At 37.9% G+C, this 27258-nt stretch overlaps 1 long non-coding RNA gene across 2 annotated transcripts in view; it reads left to right on the top strand.

Annotated features, from left to right (window-relative positions):
* Nucleotides 1–1884: 1884 nt before the first annotated feature.
* Nucleotides 1885–27258, top strand: part of LOC133258067 (uncharacterized) — a 77608-nt gene continuing 52234 nt past the window's right edge. The window contains exons 1-4 of one of the 2 annotated variants that reach the window (XR_009739789.1): nucleotides 1885–2052; nucleotides 9990–10056; nucleotides 13774–13838; nucleotides 21606–21696. This is a non-coding gene — a long non-coding RNA (uncharacterized LOC133258067). The remainder of the gene's footprint in view (nucleotides 2053–9989; nucleotides 10057–13773; nucleotides 13839–21605; nucleotides 21697–27258) is intronic. The other variant, XR_009739790.1, reaches the window with a different exon arrangement.

Here is a 27258-nt window from a genome sequence, read left to right as displayed (position 1 = left end):
TTCACTGGAATGTAAGATCTTTGAGGGCAAATTGATTCACAAATGCATCCGCAGTGGGATAGAGCCCACTGTGGCCTCTCAAATATTTTGTGAAAAAATAAATGCATGTTTTCTATGTACATTAACACTGAATTGCTTTTCTTGTAAGAACACAGCTTATTATCCTCTTTTCCTTAAAATCAAATAGCTTTATGTTTTAATTTCACGTTTCAGGGCTTGAAAATGTCGCACATTTATGTAAGCTTGTCTTTTATAGGATATAAAATGAATAGCATTTTGAACTGTTAATGTCTATTTCCTTTGTTTTGTATAACAGTAATGAGACTCCAGTACTCTTGCCTGGAAAATCCCATGGACGGAGGAGCCTAGTAGGCTGCAGCCCATGGGGTCGCTAAGAGTCGGACACGACTGAGCGACTTCACTTTCACTTTTCACTTTCATGCATTGGAGAAGGCAATGGCAGCCCACTCCAGTGTTCTTGCCTGGAAAATCCCATGGACAGAGGAGCCCGGTGGGCTGCAGTCCATGGGGTTGCTAAGACTTGGACACGACTGAGCGACTTCACTTTCACTTTTCACTTTCATGCACTGGAGAAGGAAATGGCAACCCACTCCAGTGTTCTTGCCTGGAGAGTCCCAGTGACAGCGGAGCCTGGCGGGCTGCCGTCTCTGGGGTCGCACAGAGTCGGACACAACTGAAGCAACTTAGCAGCAATGAGATTAAAATGAATATAGTATAAGCAGGAGATCTAAAATCTCACCAGAGAAGAAGCTTATAAAATACTCCTGGTATCAGGGGAAACCTAACAAATCTTTCCTCTACCTGTAAACCGTTTTTCATCAACACGAGATTCCAAGAACTCCTATAGACAGTGGAATGATACATTTGAACTACTGTGTGCTGTATCAGTCAGAAAAACTTTGGTTTTCTTTTCTGAACAATACACTCAGAGAAACTCTCATGGAAATGGTTATTGAGTTAGAAGGAGAAGGAGCACAACACCTTGAGGGAAAATTTTCACTTTGAGAGAAAATATCCAATTTCTTCCATTTTGGAGCAATTATGATAGTGATGAGAAATTTGTAAGACCTATCTTTTCTATGGAAATGTCAACAGATTTCATATTAAAAATAGTATGAGGTGTGCTATGCTTCTTTTTTCTTCATATTCCAGCAATATTCATCCATCCAGTGAAGAAGGAATAGAAGTTAAATGGGAATGTGTGAAGAACTGAGCTTGCAAGAAAATAATGTCCTAAGGGGGGAAAAAAAAGTTCACTCTGATTTCCATTTGAGATATAATTTTCACATATAAGTTGCAACAAAGTGTCAAATATGATACTGGATACCATTTTTGGATCTAGTCTGGGCAAGAAGATTAACACAGACAAAGTGTATTAGTCTGGGATCTCTCTTTTTTAGATAATTATGGTGAAGATATTTCTGTGAAGCAAACCTGCAACATTTCACTATTAGAAAGGGAAGTAGAGAACATGACAAACTCTGGTGTTTTTTTTTTTTTTTTTCAGATTGTAGCATTTGATCAGAAATATCACTAATTTTAGATCTAAATGATCAAGTTTAAAAAGGTGCTACAAATGGTTAGGTTTCATGTGAATGAGACCAACATTTGAAATTCAATTTAATAAGCATTATTACATATTTTCTATTGAGAAAACACTAGGTAGTGAAGTTTTTCAAAGGTGTACAGACTTTTCTCAAGTCTCAATTTACTAGGACATATAAGACCTGCACAAATTGGGGGAGAAATCCAGTTTTCTCAAAGATTAATGATGGTTATCTCTGGAAGGTCATGGTACAATGCAGCTTCTGTTTCCGTAGATTTACTGTGGAATCTAGAATCTGCATTCCTAATAAACTCCAAAGTAATGCCGATTTTTGCTGTTATATGGACCAAACTTTGAAGAGTGAAGGTATAAAAGATAACTGTCTGAAGTGGGTCTCAAAAAGCAAGCCTTCCCTTGACCATAAAATTGCACTTATAATACTTGTGAGATACTGATTGGAGATAATCGAGAAACAAGAAAAACATGTAAGTAAAGGAGTGGAAATTTACAATAGAAAATTTACTATTTTGGATGGAAATTGATCATTATGATGGCTTTTTTGAAGTGAAGGGTGTTAGTCACCTGTTATGTGCCAAGTCATGTGCAAGATTTTACTATATATAGTGGTTACATTTCAATATTTACTACTCATTAGTGAAAATGTTTCTTTTTGAAAGTAAAAAATCAGAAACACTGTCTTCTCAGGAAAATGAATCTTTTTCCAGGGTTCTTTTTCCTAGTACACCTGAGAATCCCCAAAGACACTTTCATATGTAACTACTAGATCACTTTGTGATGTTGTATTGAAAATGTAATTATCACCATCTGTCTCTTTTGTTCTATAAGCTCTTTCCTCTTTTCTTGTGGCTGGAAGGCAAGTATTCCCTAATTCCTGTGGTCAGTCAAACAAAAGGTATTTCAGAGCAGAGATATTAGGACCTTCAGTCTGTGAAATTTCATTTCTCAGAGTAAACAGAACCTGGGGATGAGAACAGGAGCAGGTGGATCTTGAGTTTGAATGGTCAGGTGTATCCCTTATGAGTAATAAGTCACTTCAGTCATCTCCTGCTCTTTGTGACTCTATGGACTGTAGTCCACCAGGCTCTCTGTCCATGGGATTCTCCAGTCAAGGGCACTGGAGTGGATTGCCATGTCCTCCATCAGGGAATCTTCCTGACTCAGGGATTGAAACTACCTCTCTTGCATCTCCTGCATTGGCAGGCGGGTTCTTTACCACTAGTGCAACCTGGGAAGCCCATATCCCTTATATGTCAACTGTAATCATTCTAGGTCCTGCTGCTCTACTGGGCGTTTCTTCTAGACATCTCTCACATGTTATTCCCATATTATTTTCTCACTTATGGACAGCTATGCTAGAGAACACACCTGACTCCTTATTGCATCTATTCCTTTAGCTCTAATCCGTGTGCTCTGTTGCCTGTGCTTAGTCACGATGGCCCTGCAGCTTTGTCTAGTCAATCAGTAAGAAAATGTTGTCAGCAGCCTGAAATATACAGAATGGCCCATGCTCAGGGTTCTGATAATTAAAGTATAAAACTTTTCCATTTGTTATAGAGACTAAAAGATGCAGCACACAAAATAGCAATTTTCTTGTTGGAAGCTTATAGGGACACTGACCAGATCTACCTGGACAGCTGCAAGAACAAAGGATTCCAACACCAAGAAGTTTCAAACAACCAGACCCATGCCCTCCCCTTTTCGTAAAAAAGAAACCTGAATTATCACACGGACGAGAAGACTCTTAGGGACACTAGTCCACCACTTCCTGGATCTGCTGGCTTTGTGAATAAAGTTGCCATTTTTGTGATGGCAATATTAGTGAACTCCTTGCCCTAACAACTTATTGGAAGTAAAGTCCGATGATGTAAAAAGCAATATTGCATAGGAATCTGGAATGTAGCTTCATGAATAAAGGTAAATTAGAAATGGTCAAACAACAGATAGCAAGACTGAATATTGACATTTCAGGAATCAGTGAGCTAAATTGGATTGGAATGAGTGAATTTAACTCAGATGATGATTATATCTACTAATGTGGGCAAGAATACCTTAAAAGAAATGGAGTAGCCCTCATAGTCAACAAAAGAGTCTGAAATGCAGTACTTGGATGCAATCTCAAAAATGACAAAATAATTTATGTTCATTTCCAAGACAAACCATTCAATATCACAGTTATCCAAGTCTGTGCCCTGACCAGTAATGCTGAAGAAGCTGAAGGTAAATGGTTCTATGAAGACCTACAAGACCTTCTAGAACTAACACCCCAAAAAAGATGGCTTTTACATCATAGAGGACTGGAATGCAAAAGTAGGAAGTCAAGAGATACATGGAGTAATAGGCAAATTTGGCCTCGGAGTACAAAACAAAGCATGGCAAAGGCTAACAAAGTTTTGTCAAGAGAACAGACTGCTCATAGAAAACACCGTCTTCCAACAACACAAGCGAAGACTCTACACACGGACATCACCAGATGGTCAATACTGAAATCAGATTGATTATATTCTTTGCAGCCAAAGATGAAGTTCTACAGAGTCAGCAAAAACAAGACCAGGAGCTGACTGTCAGACAGACCATGAACTCCTTATTGTCAAATGCAGACTGAAATTGAAGAAAGTAGGGAAAACCACTAGATCATTCAGGTATGACCTAAATCAAATCTCTTACATTATACAATGGAGGTGAAAAATAAATTCAAGGGATTAGATCTGATAAGCAGAGTGCCTGAAGAGCTATGGATGGAGGTTCCTGACATTGTACAGTAGGCAGTGATCAAGACCATCCCCAAGAAAAAGAAAGGCAAAATGATTCTCTGAGGAGTCTTTACAAAGAGCCATGAAAAGAAGAGAAGGTAAAGACAAAGGAGAAAAGGAAAGATATACCCATTTAAATGCAGAGTTCCAAAGAATAGCACAGAGAGATAAGAAAGCCTTCCTTAGTGATCAATGCAAAGAAATACAGGAAAGCAATAGAATGGGAAAGACTAGAGATCTCATCTCTTCAAGAAAATTAGAGATACCAAGGGAATATTTCATGAAAAGATGGGCTCAATAAAGGACAGAAATGGTATGGACCTAACACAAGCAGAAGATATTAAGAAGAGGTGGCAAGAATACACAGAAGAACTGTACAAAAAAAGATCTTCATGATCCAGATAACCACGATGGTGTGATCACTCACCTAGAGCCAGACATCCTGAAATGCAAAGTCAAGTGGACCTTAGGAAGCATCACTATGAACAAAGCTAGTGAAGGTGATGGAATTCCAGTTGAGTTATTTCAAATCCTAAAAGATGATGCTGTGAAAGTGCTGCACCCAATATGCCAGTCTTTTCATACTGTTCTACTTCATACAATAACCTCAGATATGCAGATGACACCACTCTTATGGCAGAAAGTGAAGAGGAACTAAAAAGCCTCTTGATGAAAGTGAAAGTGAAGAGTGAAAAAGTTGGCTTAAAGCTCAACATTCAGAAAATGAAGATCATGGCATCTGGTCCCACCACTTCATGGGAAATAGATGGGGAAACGTGTCAGACTTTATTTTTTGGGCTCCAAAATCACTGCAGATGGTGACTGCAGCCATGAAACTAAAAGACACTTACTCCTTGGAAGAAAAGTTATGACTAACCTAGGTAGCATATTCAAAAGCAGAGACATTACTTTGCCAACAAAGGTCCGTCTAGTCAAGGCTATGGTTTTTCCAGTGGTCATGTATGGATGTGAGAGTTGGACCATGAAGAAAGCTGAGCACCAAAGAATTGATGCTTTTGAACTGTGGTGTTGGAGAAGACTCTTGAGAGTCCCTTGGACTGCAAGGAGATCCAAGCAGTCCATTCTGAAGGAGATCAGCCCTGGGATTTCTTTGGAAGGAATGATGCTAAAACTGAAACTCCAGTATTTTGGCCACCTCATGGGAAGAGTTGACTCATTGGAAAAGACTCTGATGCTGGGAGGGATTAGGGGCAGGAGGAGAAAGGATGACAGAGGATGAGATGGCTGGATGGCATCACTGACTCGACAGACCTCAGTCTGAGTGAACTCTGGGAGTTGGTGATGGACAGGGAGGCCTGGCGTGCTGCGATTCATGGGGTCACAAAGAGTCAGACGTGACTGAGCAACTGAACTGAACTGAACTGAATATGCCAGCAAATTTGGACAACTCAGCAGTTTTCCACAGGACTGGAAAGGGTAAGTTTTCATTCCAATCCCAAGAAGGACAATGCCAAAGAATGTTCAGACTACCGCACAATTGCATTTATCTCACACACTAGCAAAGTAATTCTCAAAATTCTCCAAGCCAGGCTTCAACAGTACATGAACCATGAACTTCCAGATATTCAAGCTGTATTTAGAAAAGGCAGAGGAACAAGAAATCAAATTTCCAACATCTGTTGGAGCATCAAAAAAGCAAGAGAATTCCAGGAAAACATCTACTTCATTTTATTGATTATGCCAAAATCTTTGACTATGTAGATTACACTAAACTGTGGAAAATTCTTCAAGAGATGGGAATACCAGACCACCTTACCTGCCTCTGAGAAATCTGTATGCAGGTCAGAAAGCAACAGTTGGAACTGGATATGGAAAAACAGACTGGTTCCAAATCAGGAAAGGAGTGTATCAAGGCTGTATATTGTCACCCTGCTTTTTAACTTATATACACAGTACATTATGTGAAATTCCAAGCTGGCTGATGCACCAGCTAGAATCAAGATTTCTGGGAGAAATGTAAATAACCTCAGATACACATGTGACACCACCCTTATGGCAGAAAGTGAAGAGGAACTAGATTGCCTCTTGATTAAAGTGAAAGAGGAGAGTGAAAAGTTGGCTTAAAGCTCAACATTCAAAAAACTAAGATCATGGCTTCTCGTCCCATCACTTCATGGCAAATAGATGGAAAAACAATGGAAACAGTCAAAGACTTTATTTTCTTGGGTTCCCAAATCACTGCAGATGGTGACTGCAGCCATGAAATTAAAATATGCTTACTCCTTGGAAGTAAAGTTATGACCAACCTAGATGGCATATTAAAAAGCAGAGACAATACTTTGCCAAAAAATGTCCATCTATTCAAAGCTGTGGTTTTTCCTGTAGTTATGTATGGATGTGAGAATTGGACTCTAAAGAAAGCTGAGCATCAAAGAATTGATGCTTTTGAACTGTGGTTTTGGAGAAGACTCTTGAGAGTCCCTTGGATTGCAAGGATATCCAACCAATCCAGCCTAAATGAAATCAGACCTGAATATTCATTGGAAGGACTCATGGTGAAGCTGAAACTCCAATACTGTGGCCACCTGATTGCAAAGAACTGACTCATTGGAAAACAACCTGATGCTGGGAAAGATTGAAAGCAGGAGGATAAGGGGACGATATAGTATGAGATGGTTGGATGGCATCACCAACTCAATGGTCATGAGTTTGAGCAAGCTCTGGGAGTTGGTGATGGACAAGGAAGCCTGGCACCCTCAGTCCATGGGGTCGCAAAGAATCAGACATGACTGAGCAACTGAACTGAATAAGTGGTCTCCTAATCTATTGGCTTACCTTTCAGTGAGCAGTATGAATTTGGACTCAGTAACACTCCTTATTCTTTTCCTTCATCTGACTTCCTTCAATAGTTCATTGGATAAGTCTATTAAAAAGAAGGTTTAAAAAAAAAAAAACAGAACAAAGGACAAATTCACCTTCTTTTTACGCTGTCCTCCTAGACCCTGTAAAAACTGAAAGTGTGGCTGGGTGATATTTTAGTAAAAGTACACAGTCCATGACATTTTAATGAAATAATAGAACTTTGTATTTCATTCAAGTGGTTGGTCTATACGGAGGACTAAGGGGACTTCTAAGAATTAGTCATTGTGGATGACATGCACTAGTCTGTCTAAGTCTCAGTTCTGACTCAAACATATGAATGTGTTAAGAATGAACTGTCATTTATCCTATCAACCACCTTACAAGTTAGACATTATCTCCATTTCAAGCAACATTTTGAGCACAAAAAGCAACTCATGAAGCAATCTCAAGAAGGTTGATTAACTTTTACATAGTCAGAGAGCTAATATGATGATCAAGCCAAAAGGATAAAGCCAAATCCACCCACTTGGATTTGGAAGATAACTGTGGACCAGTGAAATAATAACTAGTATTCTTATTTGCTCTAGGCCAGTGTTATAAACACTTGAGATATGCTAACTAGTTTATTCCTTACAACAAGCCAAGAGTTTTATAGAAGAGGCCATTGAAACACAGAGATTCATTCCAAAGTCACATAGAAAGTAAGTAGAAGAACTGAGATTTGAACTCAGGCATCATGGCCCTAAAGCTACATTTTTAACCACTAATTCATTAAAGCTATATTAGAGTACTCTGAGAACAAAGATACAAGATTAGGGTAATAGATAATTACTGAAATGTAGCCTAAAAAAATGCACTAGGTGATGGCAACTATGGTAAGAATCAGCTGATTACAGGTACTTGACCACTGTGCAAATCTTTTCTTTTTCTTTCTTTTTTAAAATATAAATTTATTTAATTGGAGGTTAATTACTTTACAATATTGTATTGGTTTTGCCATACATCGACATGAATCAGCCACAGGTGTACTCGTGTTCCCCATCCTGAAACCCCCTCCCCTCTCCCTCCCCATACCATCCCTCTGGGTCATCCCAGTGCACCAGCCCCGAGCATCCTGTATCATGCATCGAACCTGGACTGGCAATATGTTTCACATATGATAATACACATGTTTCAATGCCATTCTCCCAAATCATCCCACCCTCACCCTCTCCCACAGAATCCAAAAGACTGTTCTATACATCCCTGTCTCTTTTGCTGTCTCGCATACAAGGTTATCATTACCATCATTCTAAATTCCATATATATGCGTTAGTATACTGTATTGGTGTTTTTCTTTCTGGCTTACTTCACTCTGTATAATAGGCTCCAGTTTCATCCACCTCATTAGAACTGATTCAAATGTTTTCTTTTTAATGGCTGAGTAATATTCCATTGTGTATATGTACCACAGCTTTCTTATCCATTCATCTCCTGATGGGCATCTAGGTTGCTTCCATGTCCTGGCTATTGCAAACAGTGCTGCAATGAACATTGGGGTACACGTGTCTCTTTCAATTCTGGGTTCCTCGGTGTGTATGCCCAGCACTGGGATTGCTGGGTCATATGGCAGTGGTATTTCCAGTTTTTTAAGCAATCTCCACACTGTTCTCCATAGTGGCTGTACTAGTTTGCATTCCCACCAACAGTGTAAGAGGGTTCCCTTTCCTCCACATCCTCTCCAGCATTTATTGCGTGTAAACTTTTGGATCGCAGCCATTCTGACTGGTGTGAAATGGTACCTCATTGTGGTTTTGATTTGCATTTCTCTGATAATGAGTGATGTTGAGCATCTTTTCATGTGTTTGTTAGCCATCTATATGTCTTCCTTGGAGAAATATCTGTTTAGGTCTTTGGCCCATTTTTTAATTGGGTCATTTATTTTTCTGAAATTGAGCTGCAGGAGTTGCCTGTATATTTTTGAGATTAATTCTTTGTCAGTTGCTTCATTTGCTATTCTTTTCTCCCATTCTGAAGGCTGTATTTTCACCTTGCTTATAGTTTACTTTGTTGTGCAGAAGCTTTTAAGTTTAATTAGGTCCCACTTGTTTATTTTTGCTTTTATTTCCAATATTCTGGGAGATGGGTCATAGACGATCCTGCTGTGATTTATGTCATAGAGTGATTTGCCTATGTTCTCCTCTAGGAGTTTTATAGTTTCTGTCTTATGTTTAGATCTTTAATCCATTTTGAGTTTATTTTTGTGTATGGTGTTAGAAAGTGTTCTAGTTTCATTCTTTTACAAGTGGTTGACCAGTTTTCCCAGCACCACTTGTTAAAGAGATTGTCTTTAATCCATTGTATATTATTGCCTCCTTTGTCAAAGATAAGGTGTCCATAGGTGTGTGGGTTTATCTCTGGGCTTTCTATTTTGTTCCATTGATCTATATTTCTGTCTTTGTGCCAGTACTATACTGTCTTGATGATTGTGGCTTTGTAGTAAAGCCTGAAGTCAGGCAGCTTGATTCCTCCAGTTCTATTCTTCTTTCTCAAGATTGCTTTGGCTATTCGAGGTTTTTTGTATTTCCATACAAATTGTGAAATTGTTCTAGCTCTGTGAAAAATACCATTGCTAGCTTGATAGGTAGTATACTCATTTTCACTATATTTATTCTTCCAATCCATGAACATGGTATATTTCTCCATCTATTAGTGTCCTCTTTGATTTCTTTAACCAGTGTTTTATAGTTTTCTATATATAGGTCTTTTGTTTCTTTAGGTAGATATATTCCTAAGTATTTTATTCTTTTTGTTGCAATGGTGAATGGAATTGTTAAAATCTTTCTTAGGAGGTGGAGAGGAGGTCAACGCCAGTCCCTTAAACTGAATACACAGAAGTCTGGGAAACAAAGAAAGGTAATGGAGCAAGACTAGGTTGAGAGAATCTTGGGGAAGGATGTGAACTGATAAAGCTAAAGAGAGCTTATCAAAAATAATTCTTCTGACTGTAGAATATTGGAGAGTATAAATATTGGGTGATAGTATGCAGTCACAGTTAATCTATTCCAACTAGGGTGTGGACCCACTGCAAGCTTCAGTTCTTGCTTCTCAGAATTTCCTTCTTGATAATTTAAAAGTAAGAATTGTTTATATTGAAGATAGGGCTTCCCTGGTGGCTCGGATGGTAAAGAATCTGCCTGCAATGTGGAAGACCTGGGTTCAATCCCTGGGTTGGGAAGATCCCCTGTAGGAAGGCTTGGCAACCCACTGTAGTAATCTTGCCTACAGAATCTCCATGGACAGAGGAGCCTGTTGGGCTACAGTCCGTGGGATCATTAAGAGTTGGACATGACTAAGTGACTAAGCACAGCACATATTGAAGATGTATAACATAATGATTTTATATATATATATATATATATATATATATATATATATGACTGCAGTCAATTTAATAAACCTGTCCATTGCCTCTCATAGTTACATTTGGATGTATGTGTGGTGAGAATCTGAAATCCATTCTCTTATCAAATTTCCAGTGTTCAATGGATTAGAGAATAAAAATCTGATTTCAAAATCTGCTATCCCATGAAATAGGCCAAATGAGAGGAAGTCAAGGTGTGAACTGTTATACAGTATATGGAAGAAGAGAAGCTCATAAACATGAGCAGCAGAATGTGGGGAAAGGAAAAGTTGGTGTGATTTCTCATGTGAGGCCTCATTCCGCATGTAGTGAGACAGAGAGATGAGTTGAAGGTGGAGATACACATTTCATCCACTGATTCAAACTCCTACCATCAGAGTTATTCTACCTGATTTGGTGCTACACCTAACTTTTCCACTAACTGTTTGTGCCAGTTAGTAAAGAATATCAGATTTAACCCACTGTTCAGTAATCTGTGATGCTGGCGCTGGAACAGCCAACCACATTTTTGTTTTCCCACTTGGCTCCTTTTTGTGCTCAGCCAGCGAGGGACCCTGGAGGGGAATGGAAGAAAACAACTTGTTCCTTTATCCTGTCAGGATTCTTCTAGCAATGTGTCTTCACTTGGAAATAGCAGTTCATTTTAGTTGGCAGTAGCTGAATCCAGTTTAAAGTTTTTCCCAACATTTGCAGAAACCGTGTCCTTGCTCTCTTGCCTTGGAGATATTAATACCAGCACAAGCCAACAATCCCAGCTAATGTTTCCATGAGGTTCCTGTTCTGGATTTATAGACATTAGTACAGACTTAATGGCATCTTCTGTGTAGCAGTTTGTGCTTCAGAGTCACAAAATTCTTCCTCGTGTCTTCTAAATTTCAATAATTTCAGACTCTTTCAGCCTCTTATCTGCCTCAGGGGTTGAAGCTTCCACCTCCCCCCACCTCACCTCGCCCCAATTACTACCTCTGGAGATATATATATATATTTGTACTCATCTCACACGATAGTAAAGTAATGCTCAAAATTCTCCAAGCCAGGCTTCAGCAATATGTGAACCGTGAAATTCCTGATGTTCAAGCTGGTTTTAGAAAAGGCAGAGGAACCAGATATCAAATTGCCAACATCTGCTGGATCATAGAAAAAGCAAGAGGGTTCCAGAAAAAACATCTATTTCTGCTTTATTGACTATGCCAAAGCCTTTGACTGTGTGGATCACAATAAACTGTGGAAAATTCTGCAAGAGATGGGAATACCAGACCACCTGATCTGCCTCTTGAGAAATTTGTATGCAGGTCAAGAAGCAACAGTTAGAACTGGACATGGAACAACAGCCTGGTTCCAAATAGCAAAAGGAGTTCATCAAGGCTGTATATTGTCATCCTGTTTATTTAACTTATATGCAGAGTACATCATGAGAAACGCTGGACTGGAAAAAACACAAACTGGAATCAAGATTGCCGGGAGAAATATCAATAACCTCAGATATGCAGATGACACCACCCTTATGGCAGAAAGTGAAGAGGAACTCAAAAGCCTCTTGATGAAAGTGAAAGTGGAGAGTGAAAAAGTTGGCTTAAAGCTCAACATTCAGAAAACGAAGATCATGGCTTCCGGTCCCACCACTTCATGGGAAATAGATGGGGAAACAGTGGAAACAGTGTCAGACTTTATTTTTGGGGGCTCCAAAATCACTGCAGATGGTGACTGCAGCCATGAAATTAAAAGATGCTTACTCCTTGGAAGGAAAGTTATGACCAACCTAGATAGTATATTCAAAAGCAGAAACATTACTTTGCCAACAAAGGTCCGTCTAGTCAAGGCTATGATTTTTCCTGTGGTCATGTATGGATGTGAGAGTTGGACTGTGAAGAAGGCTGAGTGCTGAAGAATTGATGCTTTTGAACTGTAGTGTTGGAGAAGACTCTTGAGAGTCCCTTGGACTGCAAGGAGATCCAACCAGTCCATTCTGAAGGAGATCAGCCCTGGGATTTCTTTGGAAGGAATGATGCTAAAGCTGAAACTCCAGTACTTTGGCCACCTCATGCGAAGAGTTGACTCATTGGAAAAGACTCTGATGCTGGGAGGGATTTGGGGCATTAGGAGAAGGGGACGACAGAGGATGAGATGGCTGGATGGCATCACTGACTTGATGGACGTGAGTCTGAGTGAACTCCAGGAGTTGGTGATGGACAAGGAGGCCTGGCGTGCTGCGATTCATGGGGTCGCAAAGAGTCGACATGACTGAGCGACTGATCTGATCTGATAGAGAGAGAGAGAGAGAGAGAGAGAGAGAGAGAGAGAGTTACTCTCTCCTAACTAAACTCAAACTGATATACCACATTTACCACCTCAAAAAGTTTCTGAGACTTAATTATATCATTATCAAAAAGCTATGTTTCTGCTGGATAAAAACCAATTACCTGCAAGTTCTATGATTGCTTGTATGGCCTTTGGAATTTCTTTCTTAAAATATGTGCTCACTGCCAAACTGGGTAAAAGAAAATATCTGCAGCTTTTACTTGGCTTTTTACTTACTATCGTCTTTACAAGGATTATCCATCTAGCTAATAGTCCCATCAAATACACTAAACATCTTGGCTCATGAGGATAATACAAAGTCACAGTAGATTTCACTGAAATTCAGAGGAACAAATGCTAGGTGCATTCAGTGTTGGCACAGAGACTGAAAAGCTATCTGGGGAATGGACCACAAGTCAGGACATAGTAAGTAGAGAATAAGAAAGCAATCATTACTATTATTGTTATTTATTGAACACAGACTTGATACCTGACACATGGTTAATTTTTTCAAATATGTTTAATCCATCCTACAGTCCTACATGTTGTGGTGGTGCTTTTTATTAACCTCTTATTACCAGGGAGAAAATCAAGGCTCAAAAATGTTATATGACTTACCCATCCTCCTTAATAAGAAAAAAGGGGGTATAGATTCTAATGCTAAACTATGCGGCTGCAAGGCCCACTCTCTTAATCTTTATACTAATTTCCTATGGTGAAGTGTTGGGCCAAAGAGGAAGTGTGGCCATTAACAGGGCCAAAAGATGGATCGTAAGAGAAAGATAATGCTGCGTAGAAATGTTAACATACGTCAACTTCTGGTTCTCAATACATCTTTATTGCCACTTTTCTACTTGAATGAGTTACATGATCTTTGACCAATTCTGGTTTATCTGTTTTTATGTTCTCAGGTACAAATTTTCTATCAATGACCATGTCTAAGCCCTAGAAACAATTGCCCAGAAACACTACCAAGGTAGGTCCAGAACCTAAAATACATAGTGTTGTATGAATTTCTTTGTTTCTAAATGCTAAAGGTTCATAATTTATATTTACATGTGAACTTGCTGATGATCTGTTAAATTTTGATTCATGTGTATTAACATCCTGTGTAAGTGGGTCCTGCAGACAAAGCTGAGTTTATTGGGAAACTCCAAAAAGAGGCTGATTTAGACAAAATTTTTACACTTTAGTCTGAGATAATGATTAATGGACAGAAACCAGTACTTCTAATTAACGAGCAAAGTATCATGAAATTTTGTCTCAATCAATGACCTATTTTCTACAAAGAAACTAATAGAGATAATAAGGTCATACTGTTTAAATTTTGAGTTTGTTTATAATACTATATTTTTGCACAGTAAAGCAGACGCTGTAGTGATGAGAATGAATCAGAACAAGTCTCTAAACTTTTCAATCCCTCATCTAAAAACTCCTCGTCTAAAAATTCAGGATGATAGAAAAATATTATATTAGGGAAGTTACTGGGTTCGGTGGGTTGGCATCTATGAAGTGCTCAGAGTTGAAGAAACCAGTCTGCATAATCATCAGTTATTACTATTATTATAAAGCAACAAATGGTCCTGGGCATGTGGTTAGCCTACTATGAAACTTGGTGTTAAAAAGCAGCAAAAAAAAAAAAAAAAAAAGAGAGAGAGAGAGCAAGAAAAGGGGGGGGGAAATAATTTTAACAAAATGAAAAAAAATGCTGTTATAAGAATTAGTTAGAACTAAAAGTCAAAAGATAGATATTTATAGGTTATTGGTGAATGCTGCTCTTTCTCCTTTGAGCTCTTCTGGTTCCTGTGCAAATGGGCTGGAAATCTAATGAGGACCATCTTCCTCACAACATATCAAATACCCCACCCTGAGACAGCGCCAAAAATACCACACAAAAGAACAGCCCTTCTCAGAGTATCCCAGCCTTCCTTTTCCAGATGGATGGTATAATAAAAATATTCCTCCAATTATTTCAGGGCTTTAAAAGAGAAAAAGAGAAGATACAGCTTAAGTTCGATCCTGAAAAGGCATGAAGCTGTCAGGGAAGCTATTTCTGAGCAGGTTGGCCCTTCCTAGTAAAGATTCTTTAAAAAAAATTTCTGTCTTGTTTAAAAAAACTATTAGAGGTAAGGTAGAAGAGTCACCTCCTTATATCTTAGTAGTCACAGCAGAAATACAGTGTGGAAGTTTGTGAAGCCATTTAAAATCCTGAGATTCTCAGACAAAAGACACAAGGTAAATACAGGAATATACAGGAATACTGAGCTCAATTTGGCAGCAGCATGAAAGGTACTTGCTTGTAAGATTTCTTCAGAGAACCTGTCTAAGGGAGTAACTGCTAAGGATATTCCTTCCTAATTTCTCTTTCTGGAACACACAACCTCCACTTGTGCAAAGTCTCCTCACAATGTGAGTCCATGTAAATGTCTATCAGAAGTAAGTAATAGAGTATCAGTACCAAGGACCAAGCTGAACCTGTGGAGGGTGCCCCCAGTGTAGACGGTACTCCCATCCAGTTCTCCTTCCTCTAATAAGTGAACTTGCAAAGGTCACTGTGTCCTCAGTCTGCATAGAGAGACTCCTCTTCTACAGTACATATCTTTTCTGAATACAAATTCCCTTAAGTAGAGTAATGCTGCTCATAACTGTATTATAGAGAAGTTCTATTTTCTAAAATTAAATCCAAAAATGAAAAGGAAGTTAAGGGGATTAACTTAGTAGGCTATTGCAACAGAGACTGCATTGGCCCTGGAAAAACACTCATCTTTTCCATGTAACTGACGCTTATGATTAAATGGGACAATTCCATTTTATCTCTGGATAGATGCAGAGCAAAATCTTGTGATCATTCATGAGAGAGTAAAGACACACGAGACAGTTTATCTGATACTTAGTGTTCAGAACCAAATTTAATAGTTCTGAGTGTTTATTCTGGCTACAGTTAGTACATGATTAGCAATCAAGAAGAGATGAAATCCTTTTCAATTAGAATAATCTTCTGAAAGGAGTTCACATCAATCTTTTAGCCTCAGAGGAATTTCTCTTGAAAATTATTAAAAACTACCTAAGAAGTAAGGGTTCTCTGATTCTGTGTGGCATATGTGCAATTTATTTATTCAAATGCATTATTCTTTGTTATGAACACACCCCTGGTCTGCATTTAGGACCCTAAGCCTTATTTAGCATTTACATGGTGCTTCCCTGAAAGCTCAGATGGTAAAGAATCTGGCAGCAATTCAGGAGGCCTGTGTTGGATCCCTGGGTTGGGAAGATCCCCAGGAGAAAGGAACAGCATGTGTGGATCATACCAAACTCTGGAAAATTCTTCAAGAGATGGGAATACCAGACCACCTTACCTGCCTCCTGAGAAATCTGTATGCAGGTCAAGGAGCAATAGTTAGAACTGGACATAGAGCAGACTGGTTCCAAATTGCAGAAAGAATACATCAAGGCTGTAGTGTCTCCCTACTTATTTAACTTATATGCAGACCACATCATGCGAAATGCCAGACTAGATGAAACACAAGCTGGAATCAAGATTGCAGGCAGAAATATCAATAACCTCAGATATGTAGATGACACCACCCCTATGGCAGAGAGTGAAGAACTAAAGAGCCTCTTGGTGAAAGTGAAAGAGGAGAGTGAAAAAGCTGGCTTAAAACTCAGCATTCAAAAAACTAAGATCATGGCATCTGGTCCCATCACTTCATGGCAAATAGATGGGGAAACAATGGAAACAGTGAGAGACTTTATTTTTGGGGGCTCCAAAATCACTGCAGATGGGGAGTGAGCCATGAAATTAAAGATACTTGCTCCTTGGAAGAAAAGTTATGACCAAACTAGACAGCATATTAAAAAGCAGAGATATTACTTTGCCAACAAAGGTCCATCTAGTCAAAGATATGGTTTTCCCAGTAGTCACCTATGGATGTGAGAGTTGGACTATGAAGAAAGCTGAGCATGGAAGAATTGATGCTTTTGAACTGTGGTGTTGGAGAAGACTCTTGAGAGTCCCTTGGACTGCAAGGAGATCATCCTGTCAAATCCTAAAGGAAATCAGACCTGAATATGCATTGGAAGGACTGATGTTGAAGCTGAAACTCCAATACCTTGGCCACCTGACGCGAAGAACTGACTCATTGGGAAAGACTCTGATGCTGGGAAAGAATGAGGGTGGGAGGAGAAGGTGACGACAGAGGATGATATGGTTGGATGGTGTCACTGACTCACTGGACATGAATTTGAGCAAGTTCTAGGAGTTGGTGATGGACAGGGGAGTCTGGTGTGCTGCAGTCCATGGGGGTCACAAAGAGTCGGACAGGACCAGGCAAGTGAATTGAATTGAACTGAACCCAGGCCAATATTCTTGCCTGGAGAATTCCATGGATAGAAGAGCCTGGCATGTTACAGTCCAAGGAGTTGCAAAGAGTCAGACACAACTGAGAGACTTTCATTTTCTACTTTTAGAAACGTATGCTACAGGCATTTTTACTAGCTATTCCTTACAGCACCCTGGTGCAATAGAACAACATTACTGTATTACTTCCTAGATGTAAAACAAACTCAAGCAGTGCTTGGAAGTATGGCCATTCTTAACTGATACATTCAGAATTAAAGATGTGACTTCAAGGTACATTGTTTTACTGGATGAGCCAATAAAAATGTTTTAAAAAAGAAATGAGGGATTTGGATGTGCTTCTTGTCTTGATTCACTAAAACATTATATATATTGGTTACCTTTTAGGACACCAAACGCATATGTTAGTAAAACAGTATGTTCAAAAGCTCACAAAATATCTTCCATACACAAACATATACCTATCTTCCAGAATTCAGCTGGGAATGCATTCCTCCTAAAAGGAAGGCTGGATGAATCAGTTACTATTTTTGTTGTAAGATTATCTTTCAATGATTGCTTTTTGAGGACATAGCATCTCCCAAGGAAGAGGCTAATACTAATCTTTTCGAAAACTGTCCATTTGTCTCCTGTTGTTGTTTCTATATCAATACATGTGGTTGTTAGCTACTTCTGCCTACCCAAGACACACTAGTTGCACAGATGACAGATTCAGGCATAGCTGAGCCCCAGTAAACCAATCATTTCAGTGCTGTCAAACCAATAGAACACTTAAGGTCATTACTTCTCTTTGTTATTCTCTTGTTACAGCTGGGAGATAATTTTATTTATTTCATTGGTTTCTTAGTTTCTGAGCTATACAAAACAGATGTATTGAACTACCACTTTGTGAAAGGAACATTGTAAATGGTGGGGATAAAAATTGATGAGTGGGTCTAAGCAAAATCTCAGCTAGTTGAAATCATAATGATATTTTCTCTGGGTAGTTTGGCCATTTACTATTTCTATATGGTTTTATGTATTTTCAGGCACTTTTGATTAAGCAAGCAGTCTCATACACTTCATCACTCTAGTGGAGTGGCATGAGCCAGTGGAAAAGTACTTGGGAGTAAGAACTGGGGGTTGATTGGTGGGGTGTGTTGAGCACATTGAGTTATTCCTGTATTTGCAATTTTTTTTTTTTTTTTACTCTACGATTAGGCCATCTGTATTTGGTAATCGGTACCCATCCTACATATATTAGGCTCCTACCTGCCCATAGAGACAGAGAAATAAGGTTATCATCTCCTTTGAAGTTTAGATTGTAACGACAGAGTTCCTGGGTCCTCAAGAAAGACCTGGAGAATCCCATGGATAGAGGAACCTGCAGGCTGTAGTCTGTAGGTCACAAAGAGTCAGACATGATTGAAGTGACAAGAAAGACATTCCCTGGGTTGGAAACTGGCAAGAGACTGGGAAAAAACTTACATACACATCAAAGGAACAGAGGAAGGATTTACAGTTGTGATTTTTCTAAAGGAAATGCTCCAAGGGAATTCCCTGGGGACCCAGTGGTTTCAATTTGGTGCTTTTACTATCACGGCCTGGGTTCAATCCCTAAAGGGGGAACTAATATCCCATAAGTCACTGGAGTGGCCAAAAATAAATAAAGCAATTGCTCTAAGAAAAGGGACATTATGGGCCTGTGGTTGAGAAGGACCTTGAATAATCTTAAGTGAGTTGAGGGGAATTTTAAGACCATTTTGGTCACCACTGTTTGTGGAGATCATGAAAGTTGGCAAATCGATTAAACTCTGAAAGGGGGAGAGACTCCTGCAGTCATCAACTTTCCAGGAAGGTGAGAGAGGGCTTAACGAGGCCCCTACATGTTACTGTTAGGGCGGGGCTAAAGTAGTAGTCTTTTTCATGGCTCATGGATCAGAGGCTTGCCTATTTATTCAAATAAATAGATAGCTTTTGTTTTGAAGTAGCTGAGAATTCTAGTTATAGAGTCAGGCTGATTTTTCACTAAGATTCTGTCCTTGAAATGTATTTGCAGTGAAATCTGGAAATTTTACTTAATGTTTCTACTATGAAGAGATAATTATACCTATCTCATAAGTATATTGAAAGAACTAAATGAAAATGTTTCTAAGGGACATTTTCCATACAGTTCTTGGCACATGATGAATGCTCAAGAAAGGGTATACACTTGATGTGTACCTAAATGAGGTATCAGCCTACTGCCTAATATTATTCTCATTCTATGTCTCAAACCCAGCAAAATAAGCACTTTATATTTAGCTCTGCTCTTGGGAAAAAATGCAACAGTCTCTTTGCTCATGTGTTAATTTAATTATTAATATTTATCATTGTTATTAATTATACTTTGCATTCACATATAATTTATGAATTGATTATCACAAGTGGAAGTGATCTTAAAGGAACTTATTCCAAGAAAGCAGGTTTTTATTTCTTTGGAACACTCTCATTTCTTTAGCCTTTAAAAAATGTTATTTGAATAGTGATTTCATCAAAGCTTTTTATATCCTTGTTACCTTACCATTCTGAATCTTAAGAGAAGCTATTTGTAAGCGTGAAAGGCTTTAGAAGGGAAAACCAGTACAACAGAGTTAGATTCATTTCTAAAAAAAAAAAAAATCCCCAAACTTCTGTAGGCCACTAGCAAAGGAGGGTTTTCTTTATAACAAGAGCCCTGCCACTCTATGGGCTTTTTTTTTTTTTTTTGCAAATAGAGAATTTCTGGGTTTCCAGCTTTCCTTAAATGCCAAGCTTCCTGTATCACTACTACTAATTGCCTTGGCAGGAAAGACGTCAAATAGCCTCAGTGTAGAAAGCAAGGCTGTCGTTTTTGCTCAGTTGTTGGAAACCAAACATTAACTAGAACATCAGTATAAATATGATCTGGATGCAGTGACTCATTCTGTTTTAACTTAGTTTCACTTAAAATTTAACAGGGCAAGAAAATAACTATTTTTTAAATGCCTCCTATGTTCTCAGTACTTTTTGATGTATCTACAAGATATCCTTGAAGAGAAAAGATAGGCTGTAGGCTAGATGTTTACATTCCCATCATATTCACTGGTTGACATCTGAACCTTCATATATTGGAAAGTGAGTCTTTTAGGAGATACTTAGGTCAGGATGGTGGATCCAATCCTGATATATACGTCCAATATATATTCATATATTGGAAAGTGAGTCTTTTAGGAGATGATTAGGTCAGGATGGTGGGTCCCTAATGAATGGGGTTAGTTCTCTTGTAAAAGAAGCCCCAGAGAGAGCTCTTTCGTGCCTTCTGCTGTGTGAGAACAAAGCAAGACCATGACCATCCATGAACCAGGAAGCAAGCCTTCACTAGTCACCAAATCTACCAGTGTCTTGATCTTGAACTTCTCAGCCTCTGGAACTGTAAGAAATAAGCTTCTGTGGTTTAAGCATAAGCATAACCATTTGCTTATGCTCAGAGAAGATACAGATCTTTGTTTACTTCTCTTATCAACTAGGGTTTAAATGAATGGTTTTAAAATATGTTCTTCTCATCTCTGAATCAAGGAAAAGACATCACTCTCAATTTTCTTTTCCAAGAGATATTAAGAGAAATGTTAATTAAAAAATAAAAAAGAAAATAATTTGGTATGTAGGTGGGAAATAAATATTCAAAGTCGCTTACCTCTACTACTAAGCAAAAACAAGTGGCTCTCTGCAAGTGAAGACAATAATGTACTCCCAGATGCTTTAGATAAAAAGCAAAGAATCACAATAATTAATTTGATTAAATATCTAGCTCTGGAGATATTAAATTTTGTTACTTCTTCTATCTCATATAATTAAATACTAAAAAGAAAATGCTTGCTATTGATAAGCTATTTAGAATTCAAAAAGCTTAGTTTAAGCAAAGTACAAAAGACTTGACTCTACAAATCATGAGCGGAAAAATCTCAAGGTATAAAAACCTTTAAATGATTTCCATTGCAACTTATAAGGTGTGCCACTGGTAGCCATCGGTCTAGAAGAAGCTCCAACAAGAAGAAATGTGTTCATGAAACTTGTCATGAATAAGAAAGCTTGCAGCTGTTAGACCTGCAAAGAGAGAATTACAATAATGTAGCCTGCTGGCAATTTAGCTTAGCCAAAATCACAGAAAATATATACATGATATTAAAATTCTGATATCTTGTTCTTGTGTCAGAAATGACGGTGACAGGGGGAGAAAGAATCCATTGTTGTGACAAAAGCCCTAGGACCACACGAAACGGCCAAGTATGTCATCAAAATGAAGACAGTATGAGCTTATCTGCCTGAAATGCTTTGTTCACACCCTAGCTAAAATTAGTTGAAATGTGATTCTACTCTATTTAAAACAGTTCTTTTTTTCATTTTCAGCTTCATTTAGAGAAAAAAGTTATTTTTCTAAAGAAAAATTCTCCTGGCAAGAACTGATACAAGTTCATGAAACTGTAATCTCAACAACCAGGTAATGGGCAAATCTACAGTTCACAGTAATTTATTCTGTTTTGTCTAGTCATCCGACCTGGTTACATCTGTTACTTTATTTACTTACTCATATCTGGGGTTAGTGAGGGATCAAAACAGTAACACTGTCACAAAAAATATATCTTATAGTAGTGTTCTTGTTTTTCGATACATACAAATTTATAGAGCTCAACAAATCAACACAAAATAAAACACACCCAGACACTGTCACTTGACTGTCTATTCATATTAATACTATACTTAATGCCGTGTTAAATTGTCCCTTCTACTGTTTACTTGCTTCTGGTTGAAATATGATATTTTATATTTATCCTTTACATGTTGCTGATATTTAGAAACTTGTAATTATCTATCTTGTAACCTTTATGTTAATGTCATCATAATCACAACCTGGTTTGAGTGCAAATTAGCAAAACTCTACTGGAATTCCATTTGGAAATATATGTCAAAATTTACCCAGAAAAGGTCTCCCAGTGCTTTTAGCTCATCTGGGAGCACTGATGGCAGACTCAGAGCATCCTCTCTAAGGCTCTGGTGTTCACCTGCTCTGCTCTGTACCCATCTAATGTTGGCATGGCAGCTGTCGTTTATGGTAGTTTTAACTTTGTGAGCAGCCAGTGATACAATAGGTCTTGCATGGCAGAAGTTTAGACTAATTTGGGGGTCCAGACGTCTGTGTGTGTTTATTAATAAAGCTTATTAGTTGAATTCTTCAAAAAATTGACCAAGAAATTCTGCTTCTAAGAATTTATCCAATGGATACATATTTTCAAAATACTTTATGTATAAGTTCAGTCACTGAATCATTCTTTCTAAGGCAAAACACTGGAAACTAAATAAAGTTTAACCCATAGAGAAGATGGGTTAAGCTAACTAGGGTAAAATCACAAAATTAACCATTACGCAGTCATAGAAAACAGCAAGGTTGCTTATTTATGTGCTGATATGGAAACATGTCTAATATATACTAGTAATGAAAATATATCAATTATTAAGATATCAAACATTGTATAGAATAGTACCTAGAGAGGAAGATATATACACATAGCTGAAAAAATTTCGTTAGAAACAAATGCCATTTTCTTCTATGTTTTGGGAAACTAGTTGGACAGATAAGAAAGCACTAGTAGGACTAACTTTCCATGAATGTTCTTATAGTTTTAATTTTTTTTTCCATTTTGTGAATGTATTACTGGGCAAGGAAAGTTTAGTGCAGCTGTCCTAAGTTACTCAAAATATGCACATTTCAAGGAAAGATCTGTCTTCAGGACTGGCCTGTGGTGGACTCCCGGGAGGTAGCATCCTAGTCTTTGGTATATTCTTCCTGAGAAGAATGATTTTTGTGACTGATGCCTTAGATGACACTGTATTTATGCTAAATACCTGTGTTTGTATACAAGATGCTGAGTCACACTCTATAACAACCTGATCAAATACAGTTTTTCCTAGCAATGTCATTGATCAGTTGCTTTATCTCAAGGAGTGTGGTGTGGGAAGACTAGGATGTGAGTTGTTAAGGTCAACCACGCAGGTACTACATGCCTTGGTGACTGAGACTTAATAAATAAATGGACACCAAGCTCCGGGCTGAGCCTCTGTGGCTGCCATCACCTCACACACACTGTCATATAATGTTGCTGGGATAACTGGGTGTGTCCTCCTTTGACTCTACTGGGAGGAAACACCACCAAGAGCTTGCAGAGGGCTTCTTGTAATCTCTGTCTCATCTGAATTTGCCTTTTGCTGGTTTTAATCTGCATCCCTTCACTGAGAAAATCACTTTTCTGAGTCCTAGGAAAACTTGTAGCATATCACTGTGTCTCAGAATGATCTTGGGGACTCTGTATATTCATTCCAAAAATCAGAGGAAAACATTTTAAAGTTTAAATTGCTTTTATCGAAGTCAACTCAATCCGTTTATTGAAATCCTACTATAAACAGATTTAGTGCTAAACATTGGGAGAAATCCTAGACTAAGGCCTTCATCAAGTTTATTGGCCAACTGAGGGATAAAATTATGACAGTGAAATTATCTGCAATGCAAGGAGTTATGACTATTTCATACATAGAGTGAATTAGAGGAGTTCCTGGAGTCTACAGATTATTTTTGTTGTGGAAAGAATACAAGCACTGTTTATGAAAGCAATCTTCTCTTACTGAACATTTAATGTGCTCTGCTGTTCTAGCTGTTTGTTTTATTTTCATGGTCTCTAAATCACTTCAAGGTAAACATTTACATTCTTATTTTACGTATGAGGAAATCAAGGTTCTGAGAGCCTGAGGCCAAAATTGATCACTTAATAAGTGGTGAAAGTAGGTTTCTGATTAAAAATAAGTAAATAACATTTCTCTTATATTTATTAGTGTACTATAAACACAATATAGTCACTTGATATTATATGAATACATTGTCTAAGATTTAAAGCTTTAGAAAGGAAACATTCTCAGGGTTAGAGAGATTAAGTAACACTTAGCTAGGAAGAGCCAGACCCCAAATTTGATGTTCTGTCTTCTTGAATCTGAAGATGGCATTTCCTCCCATTGTGTTAAAGTGTCCTATGAAGCTAAAACATTATCTATAAATAAGATATTCTTTTTTCAATTTTAAAAATTTTATTGATATATATGGCTCAGATGTTAAAGAATCTCCCTGCAATGTAGAAGACCCAGGTTCTATTCCTGGGTCAGAAAGATCCCTTGGAGGAGGGCATGGCAACCCACTCCAGTATTCTTCCCTGGAGAATCCCATGGACAGAGGAGCCTGGTGGGCTACAGTCCATGAGGTCACAAAGAGTTGGACATGACTGGGTGACTAACACTTTCATTTTCATAATTGATTTACAATATTGTGTTAATTTCTGCTGTATAGCAAAGTTAGATATAGATATATATTATTTATATATAAAAATAATATATATATTATATATTTATTGTATTATATATTATATTTATATATATATTATTTTTCACATTATTTTCTATCATGGTTTACCACAGGGTATTGAATACAGTTCTCTGTACTGTACAGGAAGACCTTGTTGTTTATCCATTCTGTATATAATAGTTTGCATCTGTTAGACCCAAATAAGATTTGTAAAACAGACCACACTTATACGATTCTAGAGAAATAACAATACATCTGGTCTTAACAAGAATTTTCAGTAATGCTATATTTATCTATGAATATAAACTAATAGTACAGGAGAAACTATTACAGTAGTAAACTTTAAATAGTATGAAAATAAATGCATATAAAACTGCTGAATATTTCACATAAGTGAAATACATGTGTTTTATAAACAAAAGAAGGTGAAACCGTGGTAGTTTGCCTAACTTCAACTAAAAATAAATGAGGGAGTCCAGATATGCATTTATCAGACTTTCACTTTTATCCTTGAAATATCTTTTGTACTTTGAATGTATTGATATATGTCACAAGTAATCACAGAAACAGTAAAAAGTTGTCAGATTGCATTAATAGATAGTGTGAATGTAGCAACATCATCGTTATTAACCTAGGTATTAATTTCCAAGCAATTTCTTCAAAACTCTTAGATGTAGGCTAAATGCAGCTTTGTTTGATGACCCCCATCATTGCATTGTTATTGAAGGATCCAACAGAAATTTAGATTGCTAACTAAATTAAGCACATTAAAAGCTTATCTGAAACTCCAAATTATAGCCTTTGAAGATTCAAAAAGTCAGAAACACAAAGACAGCTATATTTAACTGATTTAAAAGAAAAAATAACACAGCTGGAAATTAATCATAAAATGCAGTGCTCATAATACAGAACTGCATGTCGTTTTCATTAATGTCTATCCAAGCATTCAAATGATGCTTCAACTTAAGACAATATACATTTCCCTTAGGACATACACTGTATTAAGAGTAAGGTTGTTTTTATGTTTAATTGGGAAGAATGAAGAACTGTTTGAATCTTGCCATACTTTATAAGCAATAAGCCTGTATTACCCCCAAAGGCAAGTCAGATGCAAAGATTTTCTTAAGAGGAGATTAGTGAAACACATGCTTCTTATGATAAGAATTGGTATGGAGGAAACTGATGAGATAACATAACTCTTAACCATCAAAATTTTCCTGAGAGATGTCCATAAATTCAGGATTACAAATCTGATTGATCAAGGCTATGGGACTGAAATAGTGTCACATGATGAGATTTTGCATCCATTGAGGTAGGATCATTGCACGTGTACCAGGGAAGCTAGTTGATGCTTATATATAGTTGCTGTTTAGTTGCTAAGTCATCTCTGACTCTCTTGTGACTCCAGGGACTGTAGCCCACCAGTTGTCTCTGTCCATGGGATTTCCCAGGCAAGAATACTGGAGGGGTTGTCATTTCCTTCTGCAGATACTTATATATCAGATCAGATCAGATTAAGTCAGTCGCTCAGTCGTGTCCGACTCCTTGCGACTCCATGAATCGCAGCACGCCAGGCCTCCCTGTCCATCACCAACTCCCGGAGTTCACTCAGACTCACGTCCATCGAGTCAGTGATGCCATCCAGCCATCTCATCCTCTGTCATCCCCTTCTCCTCCTGCCCCCAATCCCTCCCAGCATCAGGGTCTTTTCCAATGAGTCAACTCTTCGCATGAGGTGGCCAAAGTACTGGAGTTTCAGCTTTAGCATCAGTCCTTCCAAAGAAATCCCAGGGCTGATCTCCTTTAGAATGGACTGGTTGGATCTCCTTGCAGTCCAAGGGACTCTCAAGAGCCTTCTTCAACACCACAGTTCAAAAGCATCAATTCTTCGGCACTCAGCCTTCTTCACAGTCCAACTCTCACATCCATACATGACCACAGGAAAAACCATAGCCTTGACTAGATGAACCTTTGTTGGCAAAGTAATGTCTCTGCTTTTGAATATGCTATCTAGGTTGGTCGTAACTTTCCTTCCAAGGAGTAAGCGTCTTTTAATTTCATGGCTGCAGTCACCATCTGCAGTGATTTTGGAGCCCATAAAAATAAAGTCTGACAGTTTCCACTGTTTCCCCATCTATTTCCCATGAAGTGATGGGACCAGATGCCATGATCTTCGTTTTCTGAATGTTGAGCTTTAAGCCAACTTTTTCACTCTCCACTTTCACCTTCATCAAGAGGCTTTTTAGTTCCTCTTCACTTTCTGTCATAAGGGTGGTGTCCTGCCTCAAATCTTTCAAGGAAGAGAGTTAGCATAAGTAAGGCAGAAAACATTCCTTAATCTTCCTTTTAATTTCATTCACACTCAAACAACAAAGGAAAATCTGACTCTCTTGGAAGAATGGAAGCAATTTAGTGACTGAAGGCAAGAAGGAACAAATAGTGATGGAATAAACAGTTTTTTTAAGGAAACTGCAAAATTGGTTTAAAAAGGATATTTGGCAAAACTAATACAATTATGTAAAGTTTAAAAATAAAATAAAATTAGAAAAAAAGATTTTATTAATACTTACTGCAATATATTTTGTCCTTTTTGCAATATTCTTATAAATTTAAGGTACAACATTTTATTGAAGTATGGTTAATTTACAGTATTTTGTT

The sequence above is a fragment of the Bos javanicus genome, chromosome 12 (assembly GCF_032452875.1).
Source record: "Bos javanicus breed banteng chromosome 12, ARS-OSU_banteng_1.0, whole genome shotgun sequence".
Classification (NCBI taxonomy): Eukaryota; Metazoa; Chordata; class Mammalia; order Artiodactyla; family Bovidae; genus Bos; species Bos javanicus.
This window is presented reverse-complemented; position numbering and strand designations above follow the sequence as displayed.